Consider the following 27,285-nt stretch of genomic DNA (forward strand, 5'->3'; position numbering starts at 1 on the left):
TCCAACCTCACCAGGCTCTGCACCAATTTTCAACCCTTTCATCCACGATGCTCCCAAGTCCTGAACCAAGATGTTACAAACCACTGAGGCCACTGTAGTTTCCAAACTCTCCGACATCCTAACTCTCAGATGTATTTAGGCCCACAATTTCTGACAATTCGTGGCCTTAGCACATGCAAATTCATTTGCAGTTCAGAGATTGCAAAGTTTCACTATTTAGGAAATGTACTCTTTTTCTATTATCATTCCATATTCTATATCCATTATCAAAATAGATAACATTGCATTTCTCCTCATTATGCTTCACTCATATCATTCCTCATTTATTTAATTCATGTGTATTTCTTTGCAGGCTCTGTGATATTAACTAACTTTGCAACCATATCTTCAAACACCATCACTTTCTGAATTGTAAAAGATTGAGGCTCCAACACTATTCCCTGTGGCGCATCATTCATTACATCTGATCATGTTAAAGATGAGCTCTTAATCTCTCATGGCCCTTATCTACCTGCACTTAATTTTCTCTGTGGCAGTAACACTATTTCCTACATACTTTTTTTCCTCTTTTGTACTATGCCAATGTACAGTACTTGTGTTCAAAGGCTCAAAGTACATTTAATATCAAAGTATGTGTGCAGTATATAACACTGAGATTTGTCTTTCCACCAGACATCCATGAAACAAAGAAAACCATCAAAGAAAACATTAAACATCTAACGCACAAAAAAAAAGAGCAAATCACACAAAAGGCAAAAACAAAATGAGCAAGAAACATGTCCAGGAATGTTCAGTTTAGTTTAGTTCAGTTCAATTTAGTGCTGCATGGACTGATCTGCTGGATTGCATACAGACAAAAGCTTTTCATTGTATCTCAGTACATGTGACAGCAATAAACCAATTATCAACAGATAACCCCATCTGTGCTTCCTCTCTTTCCTGCTGTCCAGCAAATCATCTCACAATACATTATCTCCTACATTCTTGAGCTTCTATTTTCTTCCATAACTTAAAAAATGCCTTCTGTTCATGGGATACATTATGTTTAGCTCTGATCTGTGCCACCCTCAGAAGGATTAGTTAAATCTATTTAAGCTGTTAGAGTTGCTGCATCTGCTTGTTTTGAAGCTTGAAGTGGGCAACAGGAACGCAACATTGCAGAAAGCCTCCAGCAGATTTGAAAGAGCAGGGGTGAAATTAGAAAGAACATCTGGAAGCCAAAGCAAGTGTAGGAAAAAAACATACCAATATTAACATACCAATAGGTGCTTTATAGATATGCAAAGGGAAAGAAAATAATAAAGAAAGAGTAAAGGTACATTTTAATTGAAAACATTTCCTTTAGAATACAAATCCAGAATTCCCTGAAAGCATCAGAACAGGTTGAGAATGTGCTTGAGAGCAGGGATATTGTGCTGATGCTTTATGAAACATTATTTAAGTCACAACAAGTTTACTGCAAATGGTCCAATTCCCCACACTGAAGGAAATATGTGATAGCATTAAAGAGAGAGTAGAGGAGATTTATGAGAATATCACCAAAGCTGCAGTACATCAGTTATGAAGGTGAATTGTTTAGCTTAGCTTGGCCCAAGCATAAATAAAAGAAGCCTTCACTGAAGTGAACAAAATGGTCTAGACAGGGTGAAGAGTGGGAATCTGTTATGTTTCATAACTTCAGAAAATAATCAAAAGAAAAATATAGGATGGGAATAAACATGTCTACTCCGTTTTTTCTTTTAGTGAAGCACGCACGCATGACATGGTGGCGTAATGACATATGGTATAACACTAATGAATTATGTCAAGAAAGGATGCTTAATCAAACTATATATATATACAATATTATTCAAATCTTACTGAAACATTAAATACACAACTTTCCCCCCTGCTTAGCTATAAGCTCCAAATCAATATAGAATGCTCAACTTATATATACAGTATACTATATAATACAACTACTATAAAGACATCCACAGCATAATGAAGATTAAATTATCCCAATCAGGCCTAAAGGTTTAATCGCTGTGGAGGATTTTTTACTCTAGTGGGATAATTTCTTACTCTCCTGCTCCCTTGTCTTATAATGTCTTTCCTGAGCAGGGGGTTTGTGGCAGGATGAGGTTTCTCTTCTTGGCAAGAGAGAATTGTAGCTGTGAAACAATCTCGGGTTCTGGGCATCCTCCATGGTGGTTGTAGGAGCTAACTCTGGGACTACAGGAAGTGATTCTGGCAGCTCTGAACACAGCTCTTCTCTAACAAGTGACTCTGCTCTCCTCAACTGTTATTGATGTGTTATCTCCAGATGATATCAGACAAAATCATTAAGTAGGAGAGTGGTCTAGTTACATCCTTAATCTTTCCAAGTACCCACTTTTAATCACCTCTGTAGTCCCACGCCAGTATTGTTTGTCTAAGAGTGAAACATTGAACCTCCTTGTCTGAGAAGCCCTCAATTTGTATCGGCTGTTTGTCCTGCATCCTCCTTCTGAGATTGGGTTTGTAGAGATCCAAGCATCAGCACAAGGGATGACCCAGGAGCAGCATTAGCTGGTGAGTTGTTGGTGGTGGAGTGTGCTGCATTATGACCTGCGACAAGGAAATTGGCAAGCTTCTAATTCAGTGTTAATGCAGTGCATTCTATAAACCTTTCCAATATGCCACTTGCAGCTGAGTGGTATGGTGCAGATGTAAAATGTCTTAGTCCATTCATTTTCAGGCATGACTGTAACTGCTCTGCAACAAACTGTGGTCCGTTGTCACAGACCAAGTGTTCTGGAATACCAGTCCCTGAGAAGAGGCTTCTCAACACATCAAAAGTGTGTGAGGTTCTAGTGGAGTCTACTGGCAACACTTCTGGCCGATTTGCTGTTGCATCCACTATTATCAAGAAATTTGAGCCCATGAAAGGTCTGGCGAGGTCCATATGCTCCATATGGTCTGCCAGGGCAATGCAGGCCATTCTGAGGAATGGAGAGGTGCTACTCTTGGTGTCTTCTGGATCTGTTGGCTTCCTGAGCAATGTATAGCAAGCTGCTCAATCTGCTAATCTACCCCGGAAAACCAGGCAGAGCTTCGAGCCAACACTTTAGTTTTGACCAAGCCTAGATGACCAGCACGTAGCTCTTCCAAAATTGAGCTCTCAGCTTGGATGGTACAACAACTCTCAATCCCACATAAGGCAGCCTCTGTCAAGGGCAAGTTCATACCTGCACTGGTAAAAATGGAGGAACTGGGAGCTCTGCTGCACATTCCAGCCATTTTGTTTTGCCATGTAGACCTGTGGCAGTGTGGGATCTTTTCTGGTTTCCCTTTGGATCATCTCTGCCGTAAGAAGGAGACTTTTGATTTGCATTATGGAAAATACTTCAAGAGGAGTCTCCTCTTTTGTAAATTTTTCAGGTATTTCCTTTTCCGAGGGCAAATGGAACAATCCATCAGCATTTCCATGATTATTCATCCTCTGGAGTTTGATCGTGTAATTATGTCCTCCAAAACCCATGAGCCCATGTCAGCATTTGTGCTTCTGCTGTTAGTGGAACATCCTTCAATGGATTGAAAATAGACACCAGTGGCTGATGATCAATATAAGGGTAAACTTCCCTTACATACAAGTACTGGTTGAAATGTTTTGCACCCAAACCAGACACTAGGCCTCTCTGTCAATCTGTGTGTAATCTTCCTCTTCAGTGGTAAGGGAATGTGAAGCGAAGGACATTCATTTCCATCACTCGTAACATGTGACGTGACTGCCCCTATACCAAAAGTCGAGGCAGTGCAGGCAAGCTTCACTGGACAATGTGGATCATAATGTGTGAATGCAGTGTCTGACATCACCATTTCCTTTGCCTTTTGGAAAGCCACCTCACACTGCCTTGTCCTTTGCCATTTCTTTCTGATCTGTAGTATTGAGTTCAAGGATTGGACCACAGTAGCCAGGTTTGGCAGGAACCTGTTATAGTTATTGACAAATCCTAAAAAGGACCACAACCATGGCACGTCCTTTAGCTTTGGAGCACCCACCACTTCTTGAATTTTCTCAGCTCACTTGCGTAATCCTTGTGCATCAATGGTGTGACCATATTAAGAGACGCTGGGTTTGAAGAATTCACACTTGTTGCCTTATGCTCTAAGACTATAATCTAATAACCTTTTCAACAGTGTCTTGAGATTTTGGAGAAGATCCTTGTCATCTTTACCGGTAATAATGATGTCATCCTGCTAACACTGAGTGCCGGGTTCATAGTTTTCTATCAGAGTTCAGGTTCAGATGCTACTCCAAAAATAAGCCTATTATAACGATGAAGCCATTTGTGAGTGTTTATAGTGAGAAATTCTTTGGACTCTTCTTCCATCTCCATCTGCAGTCAGGCCTCATCTAATTCCTCTTTGCTGACCTGTTTTGCTCCAGAAAGGTTTGCAAAGATATCCTCTATTCTGGGAAGGGATCTATTTTCAGTACTGGGTTGATGGTGACCTTAAAGTGACAACAGATCCCAATAGACCCATTTTTCTTGGTCACTGGGACCACTGGCATTGCTTCTGAGCTCCACTCAACCTTGGAAAGAACTCCCCTAGCCTTCATGAAATCTAGCTCACTAATTTATCATGATGGTATAAGGAACCAGATGGACCTTGTAAAACTTGGGAGTGGCATATTCATTTTATCACTATTTTACCCTTGATATATTTGGGTTTTCCAATGTCATCTTAGACTTAAGCACCCTAGCTATATATATGTGCTTAAGACTTTTCCACAATGCTGTAAATAATTAGAGAGACTAAGACTTTTGTATAGTACTGCAGTTGTCAATGTGGATTAGGGAGAAAGTGTGTAAATCTGACAGGAGTAAAGGATGTTGGGAATGGTGAGAGTAGGCGCCACAGGAAGTGGGTGGGACAGATGGCAGAGAAAGAGTGCCAGGGTCGGAGGTGGCGTGCTTGCAGACACTTTTTGTTTCCAAACAATTGAATTATTGATCATTACAGAACATGTCTCTGGTGCTTTCTGCTCCTTCCCCTCTCCATTCCCATTTTCCCAACTGTGATTCCCCTCTCCCTGCCCCCTTCCCATTCTCAGTTCTCAGTAGAGACACATATCAGAATCAGGTTTATCATCATTCACATGTCATGAAACCTGTATTTTTTTGCAGCAGCAGTACAATGCAATACATAAAATTAATACAGTACTGTGCAAAAGTCTTAGGCACCCTAGCTGTATATACAGTATGTGCCTAAGACTTTTACACAGTACTATATTACCCATAAAGAATTAAGCAAACAAACAAGGAATGTTTATTTAAACAACATATATATATATACATATTACTTAAATATTATTGAAATATTAAAACACAACAGAATCTGCTTGCTTGAGGAGAAATAGAGATACAATAACTGGTAGAACCTTTGACAGGTGTTCTGCAAATGTAGTGAATTTGTAACTCACTGTGCGAAAGCGTGAAGGAGGTTGGAATCCTCATTACATCTGAGTGTGTTGCAGGCTACAGGTCAAGCAGTGGGAGTCGGATTTGTTACAACAGTTCTGTTGTTGACACTTAGGCTGAATGTCCTCCATCTGTGACAGCAACTTTTGTTATTTTGTGAAGTTGTCAAGTGTACAGACTTGCAAGGATCCTGCAACATCCTCTACTGGAGAAATAATGAAAGGAAATCAGAGAAATATTCCTGGTGTAGGAAACCTAGCAGAAGGCAGTATTTTAAAAAGACACAACTTAGCACTGACGTTACACTCTCTGAAATTGTTCCAACCAATAAAATATTTCAACAAGATAAAGAAATGTAGCTCATTTTTCACACAACTACGTCCCATAAATCAATAACTGGAGAGTCTGTTTCTTTCACAGAATTACAAAACGATCCAGAACAGGTGGAGATTTACCATTTTGCTCCAGACAGAAGCAAAGTTGCTTGTTTTCCATAGTTTGCACTTTTCCCCAATTAATTCTTCCCATTTACCTAATTCCTTTTTGATTGCAATTGAATCTGTTTCCAACATCATTTCACACAAAGCAGTTAGGATCACATCTTATTCTGTAAAGAATGTTTCCTCTCTTCATCTCCAGATATTTGCCGATAATCTTGATTATCTACTCGCTTTACACATCTATTGCCACTGAAATATCCATGTTATCAAAATTGTATAATTTTGAAGAACCTCTATCAAATTTCTTGTTAAATGTCTCTGTTAGGAGGATAATTCCTGCATCCCCAATTTTCCCATCATCAGAATATCTAGTATTTTTTGAGTGAATTTCCCTCACACGCTTCTCAAAGCATTATGACCTTTGTGAAAAATAGATAGATAGATAGATAGATACTTTATTCATCCCCATGGGGAAATTCAACTTTTTTTCCAATGTCCCATACACTTGTTGTAGCAAAACTAATTACATACAATACTTAACTCAGTAAAAAATGTGATATGCATCTAAATCACTATCTCAAAAAGCATTAATAATAGCTTTTAAAAAGTTCTTAAGTCCTGGCAGTAGAATTGTAAAGCCTAATGGCATTGGGGAGTATTGACCTCTTCATCCTGTCTGAGGAGCATTGCATCGATAGTAACCTGTCGCTGAAACTGCTTCTCTGTCTCTGGATGGTGCTATGTAGAGGATGTTAAGAGTTTTCCATAATTGACCGTAGCCTACTCAGCGCCCTTCGCTCAGCTACCGATGTTAAACTCTCCAGTACTTTGCCCACGACAGACCCCGCCTTCCTTACCAGCTTATTAAGACGTGAGGCGTCCCTCTTCTTAATGCTTCCTCCCCAACACGCCACCACAAAGAAGAGGGCGCTCTCCACAACTCACAATTGCTCAGATCTGGTTGCTGGGTGGCCACCAGCCTTTTTTACCAATTCATTATAACTTCCATTCTTTTGGGTTTTTGTCCACTATCAATAAAATCAAAGGTCCAGCAACCAAAATTGGACCAAAGGGACCTACATCCATTTCAAACAACCTTCTTAACTTGTTCTATTACTTCTAAAAGTTAGTACATTCATATCCTTGAAATTGTCAGTTACCATACTGATTTTGTTCAGTTAATATTATCTTTCTTCAGTCATCACATTAAAATGTATTATTTTATACACACCACATTAACTTTCTCCTGTTGTCAGCTCATTTTTCTGGATTTCTTTATCAATATCAATTCCTCATTATTTACTACATTCCCAAATTATGCATCACCTGTAAGTTTTGAAATCCTTTCTTTCTAAGTCATGCCCAATAATTTACAACAAAGAAGTGGTAGACTATTATGAACAAGAGTAAATGTGCAGATGCTGGAAATCCAAGCAACACACACAAAATGCTGGAGGAACTCAGCAGGCCGGGCAGGATCCATGGAAAAAAGTACAGTCGCCATTTCATCGAGGCAGGAGAAAAAAAGATGAGGGGTAGAGTTAAAAGGTGGGGGAGGGGAGGGAGAAACACAAGGCGGTAACTGAAACTGGGCGAAGTAAAGAACTGGGAAGTTGATTTGGTGAAAGGGGTGAAGGGCCGGAGAAGGAGGAATCTAATAGGAGAGGGTAGAAGGCCATGGAAGGACAAAAAAAGGGAGGATCATCAGAAAGAGGCGATGGGCAGGCAAGAAGGTGAGAGAGGGAAAAGGGAAAGGGGAAAGAAGAATGGTGAAGTGGGGGGATTACTGGAAGTTCTAGGAATTGATGTTCATGCCATCAGGTTGGAGGCTATCCAGATGGAATAGAAGGTGTTGTTCCTCCAGTCTGAGTGTGACTTCATTGCGACAGTAGAGGGGGCCATTGATAGATATATCAGAATGGGAATGGGAAGTGGAATTAAAATGGGTATGTTCATGCTTGAACAGGACAGGAGGAGGGGTTGGGAAGAAATTAGGGATTAACATATTATACTCTCGTAACTGTATTTTAATCTCAAGCCTTAATTTTACTTACAAACCTGTTGTGGGGAACTTTGTTGAATGCTTTTTCAAGTTTATAGGAGACATCTACAATCCTTAACTCTTGTTCACCATCAGTTAGCATATCATCCCAGATGCTTTTTAAATAGTGCAAATTAGTGGGAGGATTGGACAGTTAAATATCAAATTCAAAGTTAAGTTTATTGTCATATGTTTGAGCATGTGCACGCATAGAGCCTGCATCAGATAAGCAGCACTGACAAGGAAAGCATAAATTAAACTTAAATTATACTCAAGAAAGGACACACAATTAGAGGCCAGTGACAAGTGCATGATTCAAGCAAGGTGCTATCTGAATCATTGTAGCTCATGCACCTGCCTGAGTTCAGTGCCTGCAAGGAATCAGATTTGGCAGGAGAGTGATCATAGATATGTGCTACATACTGCAGACACAGCAGCAGTCCTAGTCATGTCTGGATAGCACTGCTTCTCAGTTAGGTCATAATTGGTTCTAAGCAGATGTTCCAGATTTTAGAAATGTTTTCCAGTATACTGCCCACTCATGTTTCAGGGAAGTATGTACAGCATTCTCTTCTCAAAAGGAAACAATTTGCTGTCTTTTGTACTGGGAGGAGTTGGAAGTAGTGTATGGGTTGAGTCTGCAAATATCCAGGTTAAATGAATTGGCTCCACTTTTTTTGCTCTGTACATTATTTAACGTCCTATTATTTGTTCTGTCCTGCTGCTTCATTGTGTTTTCCTGCAATTAGATAATTATTGGTGTTAGCTGATAGTCTTGCAATCCACTTTTATATGCCTTTTGAAGGAAATAAAAGGAAAACATTGCCATCCCCAGTGTTTGTTCACTTTATAAAAAAGAGCAAGTGCAAGTCTTCAACATGCCTTCCTAGTCATGGTGTAAAAAGGCACAGATTCCTATTCAGCTGACTTTACCTGGACAGGGGTCTAACAATAAAGCATCAAAATCCAAATGTACATACTCATTAAAGCACACTAGAAGTCAGCAATGTAATTAACATTTTAAAATTTAAAACAAAACTGGGAGATTTACACTCCATATTTTTAAAATGAAAGCTGCCTTAACAATCAATGTCTGTTTTTTAATCTTTATGAAACAGTTATACTATAGAATTGATGCTTACATTAATCAATTTTGGGTACTAAATGAGTCTAAGACATCATCTTGAGTACTTGCAGCAGATAAAATCTGAATTCAAAGTACATTTATTATCGGTTTGTATACCATATACAACCTTGAGATTCACCTCCTTACAGCTGTTGTGTATTTAATATTTCAATATTTGTGTAATCATATATACACTGGTTGATTAAACTTTTCCGTTTCTTTAATTAATTTATTATGGGTTATATGTATCAATACGTGAATTGCATATGTCATCACGCTACCTCGCTTAAAGTAAGCTCAAAGTTAGACCCGCATTTTGGACTCCCATGTCTTCATTTGAATAAGTTTAATTTTTTGAAGTTACCACACATAACATTGGTGATTTTTAAACAAACCTGAGATGGCTACAGACTTGTTAATTTTTAAAATGCATTGAGATCTTCGACTAAAATAAAACATGGCAAGTAAAAAGTGCACCCCAGCACATTTTAAATCAGCACCGAGACGTTGAGTTAAAAATAAGCCATAAACAGAAAAATTCAGGGTTTATAAAGTGTAACAGGTGATAATAATCATAAAGAAAAAGCAGAAATGGATGGCTATGTCGGAAAAATTGACGCATTTGATTACACAACGGGTAATTGGCTCGTGTATACTGAGCTATTGGAACAGTATTTTGAAGCAAATTAAATAGCTAGTGAGAAGTGAGTGCCAATTTTCCTAAGCGCATTGGGTTTAAAGGCATACAGTTTGCTTCAAAGTTTGACTGCTCCAACCAAACCAGCAGAGATGAGCTTTCCTGATATTGTAAAATTAAAGCAGAAACACGTAAAACCAAAGCCATTGTTGATTACAGAATGCTTTGGCTTCATAAGCAGAATCAAAAGGAAGCGGAGTCCATTTCAACGTATATGGCTGAATTGAAGAGATTGCCTGGGTATTGTCACTTCAGTAACTGGCTTTGTGATACACTAAGAGACCTTTTAGTTTGTGGAATCGTAAAAGAAAGCATTGAAAAATGACTGCTAACTGAAGCACAATTTGCATTCAAAAGAGCAGTTGAAATCACTGTTTCATTGGAAACCGCAGACAGAGATGCAGTTGAGTTGCAGTCAGGAACAAAAATGGGTGTGAATAAAATTGGAGCATCTAAACAGAAACTAGCCTGGCCAAATTGTATTACTGCTGCAACAAAGGCTCACATACATGAAAAAATGCAAGTTTAAAGGTGAAAGTGCAACAAAGTGGGACACATATAAAGAGAATGTCGGACAGAGAAAAATAAATGGACTGCAAGGAGAAAAGAAAAAAGATAATAAGTCAAGTTGCAGTTTCAAAACCAGCACTAATCTTTACGCTGTTGAAAAATCTGATAATGATGAGAGTGACACAGGACTGTGTAGCCTTGAGATTTTCAATATGGACATTAACAACAGACAAGCAACGTGGCTTACACCACAAGTGAATGGCAATTAACAAAAATAGAATTATGCACTGGTTCAACTGTTTCAGTCATTCCACAAAATAAGTTGCAGAGGCATTTCAAAGACACTAAACTGAACTCTGCAGATATTCAAATAAGAACTTCTACTGGAGAAAAGTTAATTCCTGTGGCAATGACATTAGTAACTGTGAATTACAACAAACAACAAGCCACATTGAGTTCGTATGTGGTAAAAGCAGAAGGACCAACATTGTGGGGGCGTGATTGGCTGAGACAACTACAACTTGACTGGAAATCCATCCATCAGTTGCATGCCACGTTCTCCCTTGAAAAATCCCCAACTACAATCCTTTGGCAGAGAAGGAGCACTTGGGCTGCTATTGTGAATATCAAAGCCATACATCAAGAGCACACAGAGATTCTGCATAAGTAGAGTAAGGACCAGATCACATTACAAACCATTTACCAGTCCAATTGACTACCACCTTCCCCATCTCTGAGTGAGACTAATTGGTCACCTCAGAACCCACAAAACCACAGCAAGTGCTCATCAGTCCTCAAAGATTCCTTAATATCATGCAATGAATCAAGTTGACTGAAAATTGGCTTCAGTTATAACAGCAAACTTAGGACTTCTGACTGATGTATTACTTCTGTACATTATTATTTCAAATCACTAGTAGAATCCTTGCAAAACTCCCATGCTGTACATATCAGACATCCCCTCACTGATCAGGAATGAGGCATCTAATGTGCAAAAATACTACTGCCCCATAGTTCCGCTGCTGCGATTCAGAGCCATTAAGGTTGGATGGGAACAGAAAACCACTTTTTGAATGCCAAAAGCAATAAGGTATTGGGAAGGGAAGGCTAGAAACAAACAGGTGCCAAACCAAATGTTTGCCAGTTTGCACTCAAGAACAGGTGAAATTGATAGAAAACAGCCTTTGTTCACAACTATGTCCCAGAAGAAAGTTTGGAACCATAGAGGAAACATTTAAACTACATCTGTCAAAACTTGGCAATATTTATGATATCCATAATAAGCTTATTTGAATCCATTTAAACAATCGTCCTAGGCTTCAGTTTCAAATCACACATTAAAAGTAGATTCCCAGACAGTGAGTGTTATACTTTTTTGCACTATGCCCTGCTGTTTGACACTTCTGTTCAATCACAAGTGCCTTTGTGTCATAGAACACCCTGTGGATGGACAACATTCTGTTCTGTATTCTCCTGTTCCACTTCCCCTGACACATGCTCATGGCATGAAATAAATCATCGTTTTAGACCAACTCTTCATACATACGATCAAAAGTTCTAAACAGGGGAAATGGGACACTGAGCAGGTGATGGGGATGTTTGAAGAAACAGAGCAGTGTTTTGAAGAGAGAGAGGGAAATTGTGTACAGAATTTTGGAAGAAATGTGTTTGAATAAAAATCCAAGGCCAGGAAGCTGACTAGCTTAATCTTTCCTTGGTATCTGTGGATGAGATTTGTTTTTTTTTAAATTGAGAATTGTTACACCTTTGTACTGTTATTTATGCTTTCAGTAAAGTGATTGGTGTAGCTGGCCGGATGCCATATACAAATGTTAAAAATATGCAGAGGAGCGAAATGTGGTGACCTCATTTATTGTGTAATATTGTTTTGACAAATGCTCTGCCAGTTGGCTGCATTCAGCCATTCAATAAATGTCCTTCTGCGAACCATGCATGACAAACCTGGTAGAGAGAATAAAGGGAAGTTAGGAACAGGAGAAGGCCAGTGCCCTCTTCTATCAATGAGTCATGAACAATGTGTGACCTACAGCAGGTATCAGGAGTGATTTCTTAAATAGATATACAGTGGAGAGTGTATTGACTGCCTGCATCATGGCCTGGCATGGAAACACCTCTGCCTTTGAATGGAAACTCCTACAGAAGGTAAGGGATTCGACTCAGTGCATCGCAATAAAGCCCTCTCACATTTCATGAAACACTGTTATAGGAAAGCAGCATTCATCATCATTGACACCACCACCCTCCCCCCCCCCCCCCCCCAAGCATCCAGGACATGCCTGCTCCTCACTGCTAACATCAGGAAGAAGGTACAAGAGCTTCAGGACTTGCATCACCAGGTTCAAGAACTGTTACTACCCTCAACCATCAGGCTCTTAAATAAAAGGGAATAACTACACTCACTTGCTCCATCATTGAAATGCTCCTAGGATCAATGATCTCACTTTAGGACTCCTTATCTCATTGTCTCATGTTCTCGATAGTTATTGCTAATTATTTATATTTGCATTTGCACAGTTTGGTATCTTCTGAAGTCTGGATGATCTTTCACTGATCCTGAGTATGCTCTCAAAAAACTGAATCGCAGGGTTGTATGTGGTGACATCTATGTACTTTGATAATAAAATTTACTTTGAACTTTGAAGAATGTATGTAACACATGGCCAGAAAAGTTAGTTCAGGCTAATGTCATATGTTGTGACGGTGAACAATGGTGGTAGGACTTTATCTATCATGACATTTAAGCCTTCTGAAGGACACCTTGTGGACCATCGTCTTAATTATTTATTTAGCGATTCAGCGTGGAATAGGCCCTTCCAGCCCTTTGATCCCCACTGCCCACAACCCTGATTTTAACCTTAATGTAATCACAGGACAATTTACAATACTGGTGCATCTTTGGACTGTGGGAGTAAATGGGAGTATTTGGAGAAAATGCACGTATTTCATGATGAAGATATACAGACTCCTTACAGAGGATGCTGGGATTGAACTCTGACTCTGACGCACTGAGCTATAATAGTGTTGCACTAACTGCTACACTTACGTGGCACCCAAGTTTTCTTGAAAGAAATACCATAGAATCGCTCCAAACTCAAAGTACATTGAGTTTTATTTGCTTAATATTAAAACACAGGTGCCCCTCAGGGCTGCGTACTAAGCACCCTCCTTTACTCTCTGTATACCCATGACTGTGTTGCCACCCACAGCTCTGATCTGCTAATTAAATTTGCTGATGACACTATGACCAATGATCTCACTTAAAGGACTCCTTATCTCATTATCTCATGTTCTCTATTGGCCTAATCTCAAATAATAATGAGGCAGCCTGCAGAGCAGAAGTCATCACAGTGATGTCAAGAAAACAACCTCTCCCTCAATGTCGCAAAAACAAAGCAACTGGTTGTGGACTACAGGAAGAACGGAGACAGGCTAACCCCTATTGACATCAATGCATCTGGGGTTGAGAGGGTAAAAAGCTTTAAGTTCCTTGGCATAAACATCACCGAGGATCTCACGTGGTCTGTATATACTGGCTGTGTGGTGAAAAAGTCACAACAGCGCCTCTTTCATCTCAGACAGTTGAAGAAATTTGGTATGGGCCCACAAATTCTAAAAACTTTCTACAGGGGCACAATTGAGAGCATTCTACTAGCTGTTTCACTGCCTGGTATAGGAACTGTACTTCCCTCAATCGCAGGACTCTGCAGAGAGTGGAGCAGACAGCCCGGCACATCTGTAGTTGTGAATTACCCATGATTCAGGACATTTACAAAGACAGGTGTATAAAAAGGGCCCAAAGGATCATTGGGAACCTGAGTCACCCCAACCACAAACTGTTCCAGCTGCTACCATCCGGGAAAAGGTACCGCAGCATAAAATCCAAGACCAACAGACTTTGGGACAGCTTCTTCCACCAGGCCATCAGACTGCTTAATTCATGTTGATACAACATTATTTTCTATGTTATATTGACTATCCTATTGTACATACTATTTTTTTATAAATTACTATAAATTGCACATTGCACATTTAGATGGAGACGTAACATAAAGATTTTTACTCCTCATGTATATGAAGGATGTAAGTAATAAAGTCAAGTCAATTCAATGCAAGGAGTTGATTCAGTAAAAATTCAATTGTTATAATGCTATAATTATTTAAATATCTGGAGACTGACAAATGCTTCCTTTGAATTACATATTTACAATGAGAGCAAAATGTAACCAACAAGACACCTCTAAATGTTTTGACATACATAAGGAACAAGTGGGGCAGCCATTGTTGGGAGTAGGCCAGTGGTGAGAATAGGAGTGACAGGTTTAGACTCAGAAGAGGCATCAACTCTGGGTAAGTTTCTGTTAAGGTTCTCTTTTTTTCCTCTTATTTTACCTGGTGTAGTAAATGGCTGTTGTATGCTCTTCATGCCAGATGTTGGAATCCTGGGCAATCTAGACTCTCCCATCTGTGTGAAGTGCACCCAGTTGCAGCTCCTTGAAGACCGTGTTAGGGATCTGGAGCAGCAGCTGATGACCTTCAGCTTGTATGGGAGAGTGAGGAGAAAATCATTCAGAGTTACAGGGATGTAGTCACCCCCAAGATGCAGGAGGCGAGTAGCTGGGTGACTTTCAGGAGATACGGAAATGTGAATAGGCAGTTAGTGCAGAGCACCCCTGTGGCCTTTCCCCCTCAATAATAAGCATACCACTTTGGATACTGTTGTAGGGGATGACCCCCGAGGGGAATGCCACAGAGACCGGGTTACTGGCACTGAGCGTGGGCCCATGGTGCAGGAGGGAAAGAGGGAGAAGAGAGAAGTGGTAGTGATAGGGCACTCAATAGTCAGGGTAACAGACAGGAGATTCCGTGGATGTGAACAGGACACCTGAATGGTATGTTACCTCCCAAGTGCCAGTGACAGGGATGTCTTGGATCTTATCCAAAGCATTGTGGAGCGGGAGGAAGAGCAGTCTTGGTTCATATGGTACCAATGACATAGGAAGGAAAAGCAAAGAAGTTGTGAAAATAGGATTTAGAGAACCAGGCAGAAAGCTGAAAAGCAGGATCTCCAGGGTAGTAATTTCTGGATTGCTGCCAGTGCCACACACCAGTGAGAGTAGAAACAGAATGACTTGGCAGATAAATGCGTGCCTGAGAAGCTGATGCAAGGGGCAGGGCTTTAGGATATTGGATCATTGGGATCTCTTCTGGAGGAGGTATGACCTGTTCAAAAGTGACGTGTTGCACCTGAACCCAAGGGGTCCAATATTCTTGCATGCAGGTGTGTTAGAACTATTGGGGATGGTTTAAACTAACTTGTTAGGAGGTGGGAACTGGAGTGATGGGACTCAGGATAGGACTGATGGTAAAAAAGCAAAGATAGTGTGCAGTCAGACTGTCAGGAAGGGCAGGAAGATGACAGGAGAAAATTGCAGCCAACAGGGTGAGCATCAGTGCATTAGAGATGCACAATCAAATAGTGTAGCAAATGCAATTCTCGAAGTGTTATATCTCAATGCATAAAGTATTCGAAATAAGGTGGATGATCTTGTTGCACTAGTACAGATTGTCAGGTATGATGTTGTGTTCATCACTGAATTGTGGCTGAAGGATGGTTGTAGTTGGGAGCTGAATGTCCAAGGTTACACTTTGTATCGGAGGGATAGGAAGGTAGGCAGAGGGGGAGGCATGGCTCTGCTGGTAAAGAATGGCATCAAATCCGTAGAAATATGTGACATAGGATTGGAAGATGTTGAATCCTTGTGGGTTGAGTTAAGAAACCGCAAGGGTAAAAGGACCCTGATGGCAATTATATACAAGCCTCCCAACAGTAGCTGGGATGTGGACCACAGATTACAATGGGAACTAGAAAAGGCATGTCAAAAGGCCAGTGTTATGATAGTCATGAGAGATTTCAACATGCAGGTCGATTGGGAAAATCAGGCAGTAATGGATCTCAAGAGAGTGAGTTTGTTTTGATGGCTTTTTAGAGCAGTTTGTTGTTGAACCTGCTAGGGAATCAGCTATACTGGATTGGATGTTGTATAATGAACTGGAGGTGGTTAGGAAGCTTAAGGTATAAGAATCCTTAGGAGGCAGTGATCACAATATTAATGAGTTCAACTTGAAATATGATAGGGAGAAAGTAAAGTCTGATGTAGCAGTATTTCAGTGGAGTAAAGGAAATTACATTGGTATGAGAGAGGAGTTGGCCAAAGTAAGTTGGAAGGAGATGCTGGCAGGGATGACAGCAGAGCAGCAACGGCTTGAGTTTCTGGGAAAAATGAGGAAGGTGCAGGATAGATGTATTCCAAAAATGAAGAAATACACAAATGGCAAAATAGTACAACCGTGGCTGACAAGGGAAGTCAAAATTAATGTAAAAGCAAAAGACAGGGCAAACAACAAAGCTAAAATTAGTGGGAAGATAGAGGATTGGGAAGCTTTTAAAAATCTACAGACAGCAACTAAAAGATCACTAGGAAGGAAAAGATGAAATACGAAAGCAAGCTAGCAAACAATATCAAGGTGGTTTGTAAAAGCTCTTTCAAGTACGTAAAAAATAAAAGAGAGATGAGAGTGGATATAGAATCACTAGAAACTGAGGCTGGAGAAATAATAACAGGGGACAAGGAGATGGCAGATGAACTAAATGAGTATTTTGTACCTGTCTTCACTGTGGAAAACACTAGCAGTGTGCCAGATGTTGAAGGGTGTTTGGGAAGAGAAGAGAGTGCAGTTACTATTACAAGGGAGAAGGTTTTCAAAAAGCCGAAAGACCTGAGGGTGCTGAGCTCCTCCAGCATTTTGTTTGTGTTGACTGCACCAGAGATGATTTGGTGTGTCATATTAAATGGGGTGAATCTTATGCAGTCAATTATTTTGTTTGATTATTTGTATTAATTCGGATCACTTTGTAGAGATCTGTTTTCACTTTGACACAAAAGAGTCTTTTTCTGTTGATCAGTGTCAAAAAAGCCAAATTAAATCCACTGTGATTCAATATTGTAAAACAATAAAACATGGAAACTTCTGGTGGGGTGGGGGGTGTGAATACTTTTTATAAGTTCCGTAAGAAAAGATGTGCTGGCATTGGAGAGGGTTCAGAAGAGGTTCACAAGAATGATTCCAGGAATGAAAGGGTTATCTTACGAGGAACATTTGATAACTCTGGGTCTGTACTCACTGGAATTTAGGAGAATGCGGGGGGATCTCATTGAAACCTTTTGAATGTTGAAACGCCTAGACTGAGTAGATGTAGAAAAGATGTTTCTCATGGTGGGGGAGTCTAGGTCAAGGGGACATAGTCTCAGGACAGAAGGGCGTCCATTTAAAACAGAAATTTCTTTAGTGAGAGAGTGGTGAAGTAGTGGAATTTGTTACAACAGGCAGCTATGGAGGCCAGGCTGTTGGGTATTTTAGGCAGAGCTTGATATGATCTTGATTGGACACAGCATAAAAAGGTTACGTGGAGAAGGCAGGGGAGTGAGGCTGAGGAGCGGGAAAAAATGATCAGCCATGATTGAATGGCAGAGCAGACTCGATGGGCCAAATAGCCTAATTCAGTTCCTATGTCTTATGGTCTGAATGTTGAAAAACCTTTGCAGGATAATTCACAAGGTAATTCATAAGGATGGTCTAAAAGCTTCTGAGGACAGTGAACATGACACCCAAAATTAGCATTGTAAGGTCTGACTCTGACAATGATGGATATCTCAATTATTAAAAGATTGCAAATATTGTAATGATAATTTTTTGATGTGGTATGTGATAAACAAATCTGGTCTGGAACATTTCTTGATCTCTTTCACAATGGAACAAAGCAACTTAGTGAAGGGATAGATGCCTGGTTTGCTGTAAGCTAATTAACTTTACCGATATTGTCTTAAATTTGGCTGGAGCACATAGGAATATCTCATGATCATTTCAGTTTGCAAACCATATCTCCTGAGTGGCTTCCTGCTGTGAGCTGCCAGCCTGTGTTCTGTACACAGTACTGTTTGTTTAAAAAAGCTGTCTTTTTGGTTTAAAAACTGATTATTGTTTGTAGTTTGAACCGATTTTTGTTTAAAAGACTGGTTCAAGTCAAGACGAGTTGTCACATGTACAAGTACCATGAGGTACAGTACACTGAACAACTTGCTTGAAGCAGCATTACAGGCCTGCAGGTACAGGCAACACACAGAACATTAATTATACAAGAAGTGAAGAAAAGAACTGTGCAAAATAAAACATGTACAGAATTAAAAACAAGCAGAGAGAAGTCAATGTTAGTGCAAAAGGTAGTCTGTAGTATTATGCTAGCTGAGGTAGGAATATGGTTGTGTAGGTCAGTTCAGGAAGCTGATGGTTGTAGGGAAGAAGCTGTTCTCCCAAAGTGTGCAATTTCAGGCTTCAGTGTCTCCTGCCGAATAGCTGAAATGAGAAGGGGGCATGACCCATTTTGGAGATCCTTGATGATAGATACTGGTTAAGTTAATGTCTACTATCTACACAATCCTGAAGGATGTCCTATGTCTAACAATACCTAACACCATACAGTAACATTAACATTGTTTTTAATTAGGTGACCAAATGAAAGTGAAGGGAATGGAAATGAAATATTGATAGGGCTAAATGAAGAAGGGTGGAACGGAGCTCACAGAAACATTAAATGCTAGCACTGATATAGTTCTGTAGACTATGTAGTCCCATACAATAACACATATTAAGTTTTTTTACAACCTATTAAGCCATTAGAACATTTGCATCTGGATCACTTTACAGCATTTTGGTCACATTAATGCAGCCATTTTGCAAGTTCGTGGAATGGCAGCATGGAACTTTATTATTTCCTGTCAGTCTCTCTTGTGCCTAGTGTCCCGTTAAGGACATACAATCAATAAGTTGTATATAAATTACCTTTTGTACAATATTTATATTTATTTTGTGTTTTATTATTACTGAGTTCTTTTTCATTTGTTCTGTGCTGCTTCGTGTCCAGAGTAACAATTATTTCGTTCTCCTTCACACTTGCATACAAGAAATGACATTAAACAATCTTGAATCTTGAATCTTGGAGAGGCTCATCAATTTTTCTCTTTGTGGAATATACAGCTCCAAGGTTAATGTCACCTTCTCCTTGTAGAACACTGGATGGAACTTTTAAGTGATTCTTGGACTATTTTAGGAATCCTTCCAAAACTTTATTCAAACCATAGCAGAATCAACAGCTGGCAGGAGCAGAGTGGGGGTTAATTTTTATTCTAGCTATGTAATTGTCACTAGGTACAGCAAGAAATTATGGTCCATTCAAACTGTTAAGAATGTAAAGCCTAATGTTTCTAGCCTTACTAATGGAGAATATAAAGAACAATAGACCATTTAGCAGCAGCTCCATCTGTTGGAGCATGGCTTAGCCTGTGTGTTGCTGAGTAATCCACCCTGCTCCTCATCCCCACCCCCACCTGCACATCCCTATTACGGTACCTTGATTCTCTTAGTATCTGATGGTTTATCGATCTAATAATTATGCACATCTGCAGATCTCTAACGCCGATAATTCAAGAGGTTTACAAACCTATGAGAAGACATTTCTCCTTATCTCAGTCCTAAGCGCTGACACCATAGCCTGATACAATGCCCCCAAGGTCTAGATTCTTCAAGCTAAGGAAACAACCTTTAAATGCTTATCCCTCGGGATATTGATATCACCTCCTTACCTCCAGTGAGGTTAAGCCAACCTTACTAATTAACACTGTCTGGAAGATCTTATCATGTCAGGTGTGAATCTCATTTCTCTTCATGAATGCCAAGGCATGTGATTGATAAGTTTGTGGCCTAAGGTAGAAGGAGTTAATTTTAGAAAACCTAGCACATTTATTTTTCAACATAGTCCCCTCCTACGCTTACACACTTAGTCCAGCGGTTGTGGAGCATACGGATCTTGGACCTCCAGAAAGTGTCCACAGCAGGGGTGATTGATAAATTCATGACTTAAGGTAGAAGGAGATGAGCTATACAGCTCTCGTTACATGCACATGCAGTTCAACTCTTTGAGTGATTATGCAGAAAGTTTGAAGTTAACTTATCAATCACCCCTCGTATATCCTCTCTTGGGTATGGACACCAGAATTATACACCATTTCCTCCACCTCACCTAAAATATATTCATCATGATTCTCTATACCCCTTGAAATAAAAAGTAACATTAAAGATGAAAGATTAGCTTTATTTGTCACATGTACACCGAAATATCAGATCATACAGTGAAACACGTTGTTTTGCGTCAACAACCAGCCCAGTACAAACATGTATTGGGGGCAGCCTGCAAGTGTTGCCATGGTCCAGTGCCAACATAGCATACCCACAGCTTACAAACCTTAATCCATACATCTTTGGAATGTAGGAGGAAACCGGAACACCCAAAGGAAATCCAGTAGTCATGAAAGAACATACAAATTCCTTAGAGACAGCGGTGGGAATTGAACCTTGATTGCTGGTGCCGTACAGCACTATGCTAACCACTACACTACCATGCTGCCCTATTTACTTTCTATATTTATAACTGTTTTCCCACTTTTCTTCTGCTATAGGCACCCGGTTCGATGATTGGATTTAAGATGGAATTATGGAGAGGCTAAAGTATCAGGTGAAAATACATCATGCTGTGCTTTTAGAAAGAATTATTTAGCAAGTTATTTAACTAAATTATCTTTGCAACACTGGAAACGATAGACATTCAACAAATGAGAGTAATTTTTGTGATTGGGAAAAAATAACTTTTCAAATTTCTTTAAGATAGCAGAGAATTAATTAATGCTTGATTGACTAACAATCCATAATTCTGGAATTACATTACTTTAGGATTATGTGACTTTTTTAAGGATAAATTAAGAATGAATGATTTAATAGTGCTGATTGCCTTTCTCGTCAGTAACAACTGAGGAATGAGATCAGGCGTGAGTAAATTCTGAATCCTTATAGCCAACCTTCTTTTTTCATACTCTGAATAAGTTGGGCAATGCCTCCGATAAAATTGGCAGTAATATGTTGGAAGTATGAGAACCAGATAATCCCTTACTACATTCTTTTGTTATGTGATATTATTTGCTTTCAATTATTAAGTGCTTATGAGGTGGAATTTATCATCCACCCCTGAGCTCATTCCACGATTGATCTACATCATACACAAATTTAATTAACTGTCCTAATTCTGGAACCATTAATACCCAAGCTGAAATACAAAATTCTGGTTTTGGAATTTTCTGTTGATTGGAAAATTATCCAGCCAAGCCCTCATAACAGAAAGCAGGCAAAACAGTCCAGCTAAATAATGTCTAGGAGCTATGGTCATCAGCAAGTTAATAGATAGTATAATTGACTGTGCTATCAGGCAGTGTTTACACATTAATAACTTGCCCAGTTTGGGGTCCACCAGGTCCACTCGGCTGTAGATTTCATTCCGAATATGTCCAATCATGCGCCCAGGTGCTGACTTGCAGGCATGAGATGACTGTGACTACACTTGACATCAAGGCAGTATTTGACCAAATGTGACATCGAGAAACCCTGGTGAACGGGCATAAAGGGAAAAGCATTCCAATGGTTGGATGGTACCTTGCACAAGGAGATCAACTGTGCCAGCCCCAGAACATGGATGCAGAGTTCCTCAGGACAGTGTCCATCCAGATCTAATGATCTCAGCTGCTTTGTGAAGGATCTCCTGTCCATCTGTCCATTAGTGGAGTTTACTCTGAACCAGTCCCCTTACAGACTTCCACTGCGGAATTCATAGGGCAATGTTCACATTCAGCCGAAAATGCAGCAGCGCAGGCCGGGTTAACAAATCGGCCCATGCCGTCTGACAACCACTCTTAAGTGCTCATGAAAACCAGCTCCCCATATATCCGCAAGGACCGCTCTCCCCTGTACAGAAATTGCGTGTGTCAAAAGAGGCGGCCGAGGCTCGGGAATTCATAGCCTGTCACGAACGGCAAATCCGACCCACATCGGAACTTCTGAAGCCAACTTGGTTAATGAATTGTATCCGGGCAAATGGTTAACCAAAAGTCCTTGGACAATTCGTTAACTGACAGCTCAGCTCAGGCACATGCAATTCCATGTGATCTTCCTCAAGAATAAACCAGTGCACACTTGTATGCAGGAAGACCTCAGCAAAGATCATGCATGGCTGATAGGTAGCAGACAACCTTTACACCACAAAGTGTCCAATTACCATCTCCAGGAAGGAAGACTCTATCCACCTATCTTGATAGCCAATGACATTACTACAACAAATCTTCCATGTTAAATATCTTGGAGGTCACCATTAACCAAACTTTTAACTGGGCCAATTATGATGTGGCTATATGGGAAAGTCTAGAGCTGGAAAACCTACAATGGGTGTGTGACTTACTGACACCCCAGAGTTTTCTGACATTCACAAGAAACACAGCTCTAACAAATCTAAAAAAATTCAGCTCCAAGTCAAAGCAGCCAACTAAAATAGCATCTGGTCCATCATCATCAACACCATCACAACATGGCTGCAGTGTGTTGGCTGATATTCACAAAGGCTGCTCCAACATCTTCTAGCTGAAGTTGCAAATCACTCGCATTTATTGCAACTGATACTGTATTTGGTGTTCAAAATGTGTCCTCTATATTGTAAAACCAATTCAGTGATCACTTTGCAAAATTCCTTCATTCACCCCACAAAAGTGATCCTAAGCTTCTAGTCTTCAGTCACAGTTCTATTCCTACCTCTTTCTCTTCAGATTCGGCATTATTCCAGTATTGCATGATGTATGCTTAAGGAGCAGCATCTCATTTTTCTACTTGGCTCTCAGGACTTAATAGCACATTTAACAATCTCAGGTAATGTTGTTTCTCCAGAGATGTGGCTTGAACTTTAATTTTTTTTGTTCTTTGTTTCTGGCTGTTAGTTTTGATGTTATTGCCTGCATTCTATCCTAGACATTTTCTCTGTTCCCTCCACCCTCCTCTTCTCTGCAATTTAAAACATACCTATTTTTCTACTTGTCCAGCTCTGATGAAGGGACCATGATATAAAACAGATTCTCTCTCGGCACCTGTGGCCTGACCTGGGGAGCGTTTCCAGCATTTTATGTTTCAGCTTTCAACTTTCAGCATCTGCAGTTTCTTGCTCCAAACTAGCTCACAATACTTTTAAGGAGGGATTAAGCACCTAAATTCATGATCACAAGACAGGGTATATGTTTAACTAAAAGTAGGATTTCAGATATTTAGTTATGTATTAAATAATAGATATTGAACAATTTATAAGATTATCTTTTGAAAGTGGGTTGTGATGGTCATTGGGTTCACGTGGCACTTTATCTGATATTAAAGACTAAAAATAAATGTTTAAGAATACATAAGGCTTGATTGTAAATATGATTCTATTACCATTTCTGATCATGCATCTTTAAAGCTATCTATTAAGACAATGGATTCATCTTCTAATGCTAAATCTTGGAGGTTCAACTCTATTTTATTGCAGGACCCAGACTTTCTTAATTTTATTAAACAACAAATTGATTTGTTTTTCTCAACAAATTTTACAGAAGAGATCTCTAGTGGAACATTATGGGACACTTTTAAAGCATTTATTCGCGGACAGATTATTTCATACTCTGCTGGAGTTAGGAAACGAACTAATTCGGAAATATTAACATTGGTTGATAAAATTAAAGCAATTGATAAGATTTATTTAGTGACCCCTAGCAAAGAACTTTATAAAGAAAGAGTTGAACTTCAAATGAAGCATAGTCTGTTATTATCCTCTTCGATTGAAAATCAGTTAATTAAATCTAGAACCCTGTTTTATGTACATGGAGATAAATCTGGCAAATTACTGGCTAATCAATTGAAAACTGCTTCGGTTAAACGACAAATTACTAAGATTCGTAAACGGGATGGCACTTTGACGATTGATCATAAAGAGATAAATAAAGCCTTTCTAGATTTTTATAATTCTTTATATCAATCAGAATTTGTTGAGGATTCTTCCATAATGGATGAATTTTTAAGAAAATTGAATATCCCGAAATTAACAACAGAAGACAGTGTATTTCTAGATGCACCTATTATGGAAACCGAAATAAAAGAGGCTATTTTTTCAATGAATTCAGGTAAAGCCCCTGGTCCGGATGGTTATACTGCAGAATTTTTAAAATCCTTTTCCTCTATACTCTCTCCTTGGCTTTGTAAAATTTTTAAAGATGTGTTAACTGTAGGTAAGTTACCACAATCTTTTTATGATGCCTCCATTTCTCTAATTCTTAAAAAAGATAAAGACCCCACTGAATGTGCATCTTATCGGCCTATATCCTTGCTGAATACGGACTCTAAGATTTTTAGTAAAATTTTGGCCACTAGATTAGAAAATATATTACCTCGAATTATCTCTGAAGATCAGACTGTATTTATTAAAAATCATTATTCATCTTTTAACATCAGAAAATTGATTAATATTATTAATACTCCATCCAAAATACCAGAATGTGTCATTTCTTTAGATGCTGAAAAAGCATTTGATAGAGTTGAATGGCCATATTTATTTAATATGTTACAGCATTTTAATTTTAGTTCAAGATTTATATCATGGATTAAGTTAATATATCATAAACCTTTGGCTTCGGTTTTCACCAATAATCAAAGATCTCCTTTTTTTCAGTTATTCCGTGGTACGAGGTAAGGCTGTCCTTTAAGTCCTTTACTATTTGACATTGTTTTGGAACCCTTAGCTATCGCCATTCGTGAATCACCTAATATTTTGGGTATTACCCGTGGAGAAGGGACTTATAAGTTATCATTATATGCTGATGATTTGTTACTATACATATCTGACCCTGAGAGATCTATTCCTGCTATTTCATCCTTGCTTGCTCAGTTTAGTAGCTTTTCTGATTACAAACTGAATTTTAATAAGAGTGAATTATTCCCATTAAATATGCAAGTTCCAATTTATAAACACTTACCATTTAAAGATGTCACAGATCATTTTACTTATTTGGGTATTAAAATTACCAAGAAGCATAAGGATTTATTTAAAGTTAATTTTTTACCTTTAATTGACCAAATTAAGCAACTTGTCACCAGGTGGTCCCCATTATCTTTGTCATTGGTTGGTCGAATTAATGCTATAGTGTTACCCAAAATTTTATATTTATTCCAAGCACTACCAATTTTTATTCCTAAATCTTTTTTTGATATTATTGACTCTAAAATATCTTCATATCTGTGGCAGAATAAAAATCCTAGACTAAGCAAAAAATATTTACAGAAGCCTCAGAAGGAGGGTGGTTTGGTTTTGCCAAACCTGAGATTTTACTATTGAGCAGTCAATATTCGATATTTAATATTTTGGACACAAGAATCGATTATAACATCTTGCCCACAATGGGTAAATTCGGAATGTAAATCTGTACAAGACTTTTCATTGTTTTCAATTTTAGGATCTTCACTTCCCTTTTCTTTATCTAAATTGAATAAACAAATAACTAATCCCATAGTTAAGCATACATTGCGAATATGGTTTCAATTTCATAAATTTTTTGGCTTGAATAAGTTTATCTTATCAAGCCCTATTATATCTAACTTTTTTTTCGACCCTCTTTTATGGATCAAGCCTTTGTATTATGGAAAACAAAAGGTATAACATGTTTTCATGATCTATTTTCAGATAATAGTTTTATGTCCTTTGAACAGCTATCTAATAAATATAATTTACCTAAAACTCATTTTTTAAGATATTTGCAAGTTAGAAATTTCTTGAATAATATGTTACAGTCTTTTCCAAAATTATGTCCAATGGACATTACGGAATTTTTTTAGCTCTGAATCCTTGCCAGAAGGGTTTAGTAGCCACCATTTATAATATGATCATGAAAATACAGCCAGAAGTATCAGAAAAAATTAAGAAGGAATGGGAAAAAGAACTTCATTGTCTTATACCCACTGAGCAGTGGGAGAAAATTTTACAATTAGTCAATTCCTCTTCTATTTGTGCTAAACATGCCCTAATACAATTTAAGGTTGTACATAGGGCTCACATGTCCAAGGATAAACTTGCTCGATTTTACTCTCATGTTAATCCAACCTGTGACAGATGTCATTCTGAAGTAGCTTCATTGACCCACATGTTTTGGTCTTGCCCTTGTTTGCAAAATTATTGGAAAGATATTTTCGGTATTATTTCAACAGTTCTGAATATCAAATTGCAACCGCATCCTATTACTGCAATTTTCGGTTTACCAATGGTGGATAATATTTGTTTATCCCCCTCAGCTCGACGGATGATTGCATTTGTTACATTAATGGCTAGAAGATCTATTCTATTGAATTAGAAAGAAATTAATCCTCCAACTATATTTCAGTGGTTTTCTCAAACTATCTCTCGTTTGAGTTTAGAAAAAATTAGAAGTGTTGTCTTTGATTCTTCAGTTAAATTTGAAGAAACTTGGAAACCATTTATCCAACATTTTCATATCAGTTAAACTGACTTTTCCTAAACCCTGCTTCTATTATCCTTAATTATTTGGATGGAGGTGCGGAGTTATTGGCGCTACTGTGTATATTTGACATAATGCAATGGCCCATGTTGGTTAGGTTTTTTTTCTTTTCTTTTTTGGGGATTTTTTTTCCTTCTTATTTACTCCCTTTTTTCGTAATTACTATGAGTTTGGGAGGTTATTATATATGGATTATCATCTATATGAATGTATACTTAACCTATTATGTACTTTCAAACTCTCTGTATTCATGTTTCATTTATGTTTGTTTAAAATTAATAAAAATATTTTTAAAAAAGAATACATAAGGCAAAAAAAACCCATGATGAGTGAGGCGACACTTCACCTGTGAGTTGGCTGGTGTGGTATACTGCGTCCAGTGCTCCCAGTGCGGCCTTTTATATATTGGTGAGACCCGACGCAGACTGGGAGACCATTTCGCTGAACACCAACGCTCTGTCCACCAGAGAAAGCAGGATCTCCCAGTGG

Source organism: Hemitrygon akajei, chromosome 8, assembly GCF_048418815.1.
Source record: "Hemitrygon akajei chromosome 8, sHemAka1.3, whole genome shotgun sequence".
Taxonomy (NCBI): domain Eukaryota; kingdom Metazoa; phylum Chordata; class Chondrichthyes; order Myliobatiformes; family Dasyatidae; genus Hemitrygon; species Hemitrygon akajei.